Here is a 7255-nt window from a genome sequence, read left to right on the forward strand (position 1 = left end):
CAAGGGAATTATAAATTTATTGCATAAGTCTAAAAAGCGCAACGACCACGTAATTTTACGTGATTTTTCGGCTTACCAATTGGCGCCGTTGCCGGGGACGCACGGTTTGAGTTTTTAAATTATTCTGTGTGGATTCATTACTCTTTATTTTTTATATTAAGTCTTGGATTGAGCTGAATTTTGCAATTATTTTGTGAATTTTGATGAAATAGTGAAATTGAAAAAAAAAATCATCATTGCATAATTAATTTTTCTTGTTCATTAAAACTGATTATTTTTTATATTGATGTGTTTAACATTGCATGTTCGGTAGGAGATCTTTAAAACCTCATCTCGTGAATCTTGAAACAGTTAGTAGAACTCCTAGTTTTGATTGTATTTTTGAAAGCTCCGAAGGTGAAAATCAGCATTTTTGTGACTTAATGGAGAATAATCAAAATTTTGGGGTTGAACAGGGTGTTAGAAGAATGAGGTTGAGAGAATTTTCTGACCCTATAGAGAGTGAAACCTACACTAAAATATCTGCTCCTTTACCAGAAAATGTTAATTTTAGAATTGACCCGAATATGATTAATCAATTGCCTACATTTTATGGAAGATTTAATGAGGAGCCTTATGAGTTTTTGGAAGAGTATAACCAGATTTGTTCTGCTTATAGTTATGAAGGTGTTCCTCAGGAAATTCTCAAACTAAGGTTATTTAAGTTTGCTTTGAAAAATAGGGCAAAAGATTGGTTTAAAGGGGTAGGTCAAGAATTTCAATCTTGGAGTGAAATGCAAGCTTGCTTTTTAAAGAGATTCTTTTCTTATGGAAAGACATCTTCAATTAAGAAACATATAAGAGATTTTTGTCTGAACTGACACTCTAGGAGAAGCATGGGAGAGATTCATGTCACTCACTAGGAAGTGCCCACATCATGGCATACCATCTCATGAATTGGTTGAAATTTTTTATGGTGGATTGAATGATCAGGAAAGGCATCTAGTGGATATATCTAGTGGAGGAATGTTCCTTGATACCCATGCAGATGAATCCATGAAATTGATGGAAAAATTAGTAGAAGATTGGACATACCGTCAAAGTTTTTCGTACACTAACCGAAGTGCAGGTCCCAAGCGTGGAGGAATCATTGACGTCAAGGCAGTTGAACCGGAGATCAGGATTGATAAGCTAGAAAGAGAAATGAGCAATATTGGTAAAGCAGTTAAAGATATGAGCAATGATATTAAATTTTTTTTGCAGGAGTCTAAAGGAAAGGCGAATGCAAACGAGGGCAACAATTCCACTAACAACCCTTGTTGTTTTTGTTCTAGTGAAGAACATTCTGATGAGGCTTGTCCTATGGTTGAACAGGTTAATGTATTTGGGAGACAAGATGCAGGTCAAAACCAATGGAATGCACGACCTAATCAAAATTGGAGCAAAGGAGGAAACAACAATTTCGCCTCAAAGCAAAGCCCGCATAACCATATCAGCAAAATTTTCAAAATTTTTTAAGCCCTTTTACTCTCGTCCTAACAACAATAATGACAACACTAACTCTACTTTAATGGATTTTATCAGGGAAATGCAGGAAGAGAGAAAAAGCATGCATGAGGAAAGGAAGATGTTGATGCAAACTTTAGAAGAGCACAAGAAGGAAATTGAGATGCTCAAGCGAGGACAAGGGATTCAAGCACAACAACCTGCTCTCAGGATGAAAGGTAAATCAGAAGAAATCCTTCTAAGAGAAGGACATCCAGGTCAACTCCCTACCCAACCTAATATAAATCCTAGAAATATCATGTTGTGTGTAGATAGAAATTTAGAATCATCATGTTGTGTGTCTTCCGAAATTTTAAATGAATCTTGCATTGGTGAAAATAATAATGTTGCATCATGTCATGATTTTACAAATAATATTTTACATGGCTTTGAAGAAGATATGATTAATGATGAACATGTGAGTGTGATTTCAAAATTACGAAGTGGGAAGGTTTTGTTAGATACTCATAAAAAAAATGTAGGATTGTCGGAGCATCAAGATAAAGAAAATGGAGAGATGGAAAATGATCAACAAGATAAGGGTGGCCAGGATGAGGAAAGGCATCCACGAATGACAGACCCTAATCCAATTGATTATAGACCACCCATTCCATTTCCTAGTGCTTTAAATATATCCAAGCACAAACCTAAAATTCTCATTTGCTTGAAATATTTAAAAATGCAACCATCACTATTCCACTGACTGAGGGAATACAAAATATTCCTTCTTATGCAAAATATGTGAAGGAACTATGTACACCTTCTAGAAAGCAGAAAAGGGTACAACTTTCTGAAAATATCAGTTCAATTTTATTGAATGATATTCCTAGGAAAAGAAGACATCCGGGTGCTCCTCTCATTAAATGTGAAATAGGAGGCATGGTTTTTAGTAAATCACTTCTTGATTCAGGAGCTAGTGTAAACATAATGCCTAAAGCTTTGTATGATAAATTTAAATTTGGTGAGCTTGAACCTATTTTTCTTGAATTACAATTAGCCGATGGTTCAATTAGGCAACCTTATGGAAAATTAGAAGATGTCATAGTAAAAGTGGAGAATTGTAAATTTCCTGTTGATTTCATAGTTGCAGATATGAAAATAACAGGAAATTTGAGCCATGCCCCTATCATTTTAGGTCGACCATTCCTAGCTACTGAAAGCCACAACGGATTGGGATAAGGGTACAGTGGAACTTAAAGTAGGAGATGAAAAATTTGAATTATCTATCTCCAAATTAATGAAATACCCTAAAGACACAAGTGAAGATGTTTGCTTTCTAGGGTTGGTAGAAGAAGATGATTTTGATTTTGATCCATGCTCTTATGATTTATTTTCTTGTGAATCTAATGAATGTTTGAATGAAAAATCTTCCATGCCAACAAATATTTCTTTGCATTCTGAAATTGAACTTAAGCCTTTACCATCATCTCTTAAATATGCTTATTTAGGACCATGCAAGTCTTTTCCTGTAATCATATCATCATTGTTATCATCTGAACAAGAATTAGAGCTTTTGAATGTCTTATGTACTTATAAATCTGCTATAGGATGGACAATTGATGACATTAAAGGCATCAGTCCAAATATTTGTTAGCACAGAATTTTTCTAGAAGAAAATTCTAGGGCAACAAGGCAACCCCAAAGGCGACTTAACCCGCACATGTTGGAGGTTGTTAAAAAGGAAATCATGAAATGGCTAAAAGCTGATTTTATTTATGCCATTTCAGATAGCCCATGGGTAAGTCCTATTCATGTAGTACCTAAGAAAACAGGAATAACAGTGACTAAAGATGAAAATGGTAATGAGGTACAAACTCGAGTAGCTTCTAGTTGGAGAGTATGCATTGATTATAGGAAGCTTAATTCTGTGACTAAGAAAGATCATTATCCATTACCATTTATTGATCAGATTCTTGAAAGACTTTCAGGTCAAAATTTTTATTGTTTTTTAGATGGATATTCAGGTTATAATCAAATTGAAATTAACAAAAGTGATCAAGAGAAAACAACATTTACATGTCCAGTAGGTACTTTTGCATTTAAAAGAATGCCTTTTGGGTTATGTAATGCTCCAGCTACTTTTCAAAGGTGTATGACTGCCATGTTTTCTGAATTAGTAGGGGATTGCTTGGAAATTTTTATGGATGATTTTTCAGTGTTTGGTTCCTCATTCGATATTTGTCTATCTAATTTAACTAAGATTTTGCAGATATGTGTACAGAACAATCTGGTTCTAAGTTGGGAGAAATCACTTTATGGTGGAGGAGGGAATTGTCCTAGGCCACCATATCAGCAAGGATGGGCTAAGGGTGGACAAGGCCAAAGTCGAGGTTATCAAGAACCTCCCCCTGCCCACAACCCTAAAGCAACTTAGGGATTTCTAGGGCATGCTGGCTTCTACAAAAGATTTAAAAAGATTTTGCTAAAATTTCTAAACCCTTAACTAATTTACTTTCTAAAGATACACTATTTGTTTTGATAAAATGCTAAAGCATCCTTTTTGCAGATTAAAGAAGCTCTAATTCAAGCACCTATTTTGCAAGCTCCAGATTGGGGTAAGCCTTTTGAAATTATGTGTGATGCTTCTGACAATGCAGTGGGAGCAATTTTAGGACAAAGAGTGGATAAGAAGCCAGTTGCCATCTACTATGCAAGCAAGACTCTAGGAGGAGCACAAGTAAATTACTCAACTACTGAAAAAGAATTGCTTGCTATTATTTTTGCCCTAGAAAAATTTCGTTCTTATCTTTTAGGTAGTAAAATAATTGTGTTTTCAGATCATGCAGCTTTAAAGTTTTTACTGAATAAAAAAGAAACCAAACCTAGATTAATTCGGTGGATTTTACTTTTGCAAGAATTTGATTTGGAAATAAAGATAAACGAGGGATAGATAATACTGTTGCAGATCATCTTTCTAGATTATCTACAGAATTATCTATTCCTATTCATGATGGTTTTCCGACAATATATTTTAAAATTCAAAGTAAAAGGCTTCCATGGTACGCTCATATTGTGAATTTTCTTGTCACAGGATTAATACCTAATGATTGGGATATGAATGATAGAAAGAAATTTTATAAAGATATTAATTACTATTATTATGATGAACCTGAGCTTTTAAATTAGGTGTTGATCATGTGTTTAGAAGGTGTGTACGGAGGAAGAACAATGGAGCATTTTAGATGCTTGCCACTCTTCTTTATGTGCTGGACATTATGCTCCTAAATTGACTGCATTTAAAGTTTTAAACTGTGGATTTTTCTGGCCAACTCTATTTTCTGATGCTTTTAAGTTTTGCTCTAGTTGTTTAAAATGTCAAGCAGCGCTGAATATCAAAAAGAATGATAGAATGCCACTACAGCCTATCATTGAAGTAGAAATATTTGACCTATGGGGGATTGATTTTATGGGACCATTTCCTAATTCAGATGGGCATGAGTACATCTTAATGGGAGTGGATTATCTTTCCAGATGGGTTGAGGCAATCCCCACTAGGTCAAATGATCATAAAGTAGTGCTTAAATTCATTCAACAACATATATTTTGCAGGTTTGGTTGTCCTAGAGCAATCATAAGTGATGGAGGAAGCCATTTTAATAATTCTCAATTCAGGACCATGCTTAAAAAATATGGGGTTCAACATAGAATCACTACCCCATATCATCCACAAGCAAATGGTCAAATTGAGAATTCAAATAGGGAGATTAAAAAGATTATAAAGAAGATCATTAGGCCTGATGGAAAAGATTGGTCTAGCAGATTATATGATGCTCTATGGGCTTATAGAACTGCTTACAAAACACCTTTCGGGATGTCTCCTTACAGGGTTGTTTTTGGTAAAGCATGTCATCTTCCGGTTGAAATAGAACATAGAGCTTATTGGGCCATTAAGAAACTTAATCTCTCTTTAGATGCAGCGGGAAAACAGCGTTTATTGCAGATGCATGAACTCCAGGAGCTAAGGAACTTACGAAAATTCAAGAATCTATAAAGCCAGGATGAAGCACTTCCACGACAAGAATATTAACCGTAAGCATTTTCAGAAACAACAAAAGGTTTGGCTTTATAATTCAAGGTTGAAAATTTTTCCAGGAAAATTAAAATCAAGATGGGATGGGCCATTTACAATTTCTGACATATATGATAATGGAGCTGTTTTGATTTTTGATCCTAAGAAAGGGAAGGAGTTCATAGTTAATGGTATGCGACTTAAGCCATATGTGGAAGCAGAAGATATATCGCAACCTACGGCAACAATAACGCTAAATCCGATCGAAACCACCATACAGGAAGCATAAATCTAGGATTTTGATTTCACTACTTTTCTTTTTATTATTGAATTTTGATTTTGCAAATAAAGGAATTAACCTAATTCCCTAGCTCGTAATTTTTCTTTGATTTTGTTTTCAGTTTATAGCTTTTCCAGAATAAAGAAGATGATCAAGTACAATTCAGAAACAACACGAGATGTCGACTCATCATTAGTAAGTCTTTCAAAGATCACGCCAAGCAGGTTTGCAATTCTGAACTTCTGAATTTCAATTTTGATCTTTTTCCCATGCATTGAGGACATTGCATAATTTAGTGGGGGGGAGAGAACATTTCATGTGTTTACATTGCATAATGCAAACCTTTACTTTTCTTTATGTCATATAAATCCCATGTATAAATGAAACCCACCTTTAGGAGATATTCTTCATCCATGAATTCGAATTACATGTGTAGGGAAGTTTGGCTTTATATAGCGGATCATGATCATGCAAAGATGGGACAAACTTTGATTTTGGATGATATGAGAGTTGATTTCCAAATGGCTAGGTTATCTAGTGGGTGTGTAGGGGATAGGAAAATCAAAGGATTGAAGCACTATGGTTCAATATGCTAGAGAGTTGAGTGAATTGAGGACCCCCATCGCGCCACCAATAAATGAGCCGATCCTACTTGATTGTTTTCATTCTTCCATTGAGTCAATCTTACTGTAGGCTGGAAGATAGGCATTTCTCCAAGTCCTTAAGCACAAAACTCCCTTTTCTTGATCTACCTTATGCCATTTGCCATACCATTCTACTTATCATGCTATCCACATTATCATCTATTTATTCAACCATGAGCCAATTTTTCCTATCCACTTGTTGAATTTTTTTTTTCTAACCTAACAGCCTATCAAGAATGGCAGGCATCTCCCAAGCCACTCTCTCTCTCTTTCCATGGGATCACTTTTATCCCACCTCTATCTCCAATTCTGTCTAAATTTCACTCTTCATATTCTTATTAACTCTTCTTCTCTCAAATGATTTTCAAACAAAAAAATCATGCCCTTATTAGAGTCAATGATAAATATGTTTGTATTTGCTTCTTCAAAATATTTAGTAGTTTTTAAAAAAAAAAAAAAAAAAAAGTGGAAGTCCTCAAGCTCAAGAAAAAATATGAGGAAAATTAAAAAAAAAAAAAAAATTCATTCAAAGAAAACAAATGGGGTTTTTTGTGATAGGGATTATTGGTAGATTTTTGCTTTGAATTATTGATTCTAGTAAGGGCATTTTTCACTATATCTTCTTTCTATTTCTTTCTCACTTCGTCTAAGTCTTGGGAGAAGGCAACTTGAAATGAGACATCTTTGATATACCCTCCATTCGCGACCCATCTCTTCACCTTTGAGCCTACGTTTTTCATTCATTCTTATACTCTTACCCATGCCATCACACCACTTGATATTCTGTGCTAACTGGGA

At 34.8% G+C, this 7255-nt stretch overlaps 1 pseudogene; it reads right to left on the reverse strand.

The window, feature by feature from the left end:
- Positions 1 to 828: 828 nt before the first annotated feature.
- On the reverse strand, positions 829 to 923 carry LOC144710784 (small nucleolar RNA R71; annotated as a pseudogene).
- Between the last annotated feature and the right edge of the window lie 6332 nt (positions 924 to 7255).

The sequence above is a fragment of the Wolffia australiana genome, chromosome 12, assembly GCF_029677425.1.
Source record: "Wolffia australiana isolate 7733 chromosome 12, ASM2967742v1".
Lineage (NCBI taxonomy): Eukaryota > Viridiplantae > Streptophyta > Magnoliopsida > Alismatales > Araceae > Wolffia > Wolffia australiana.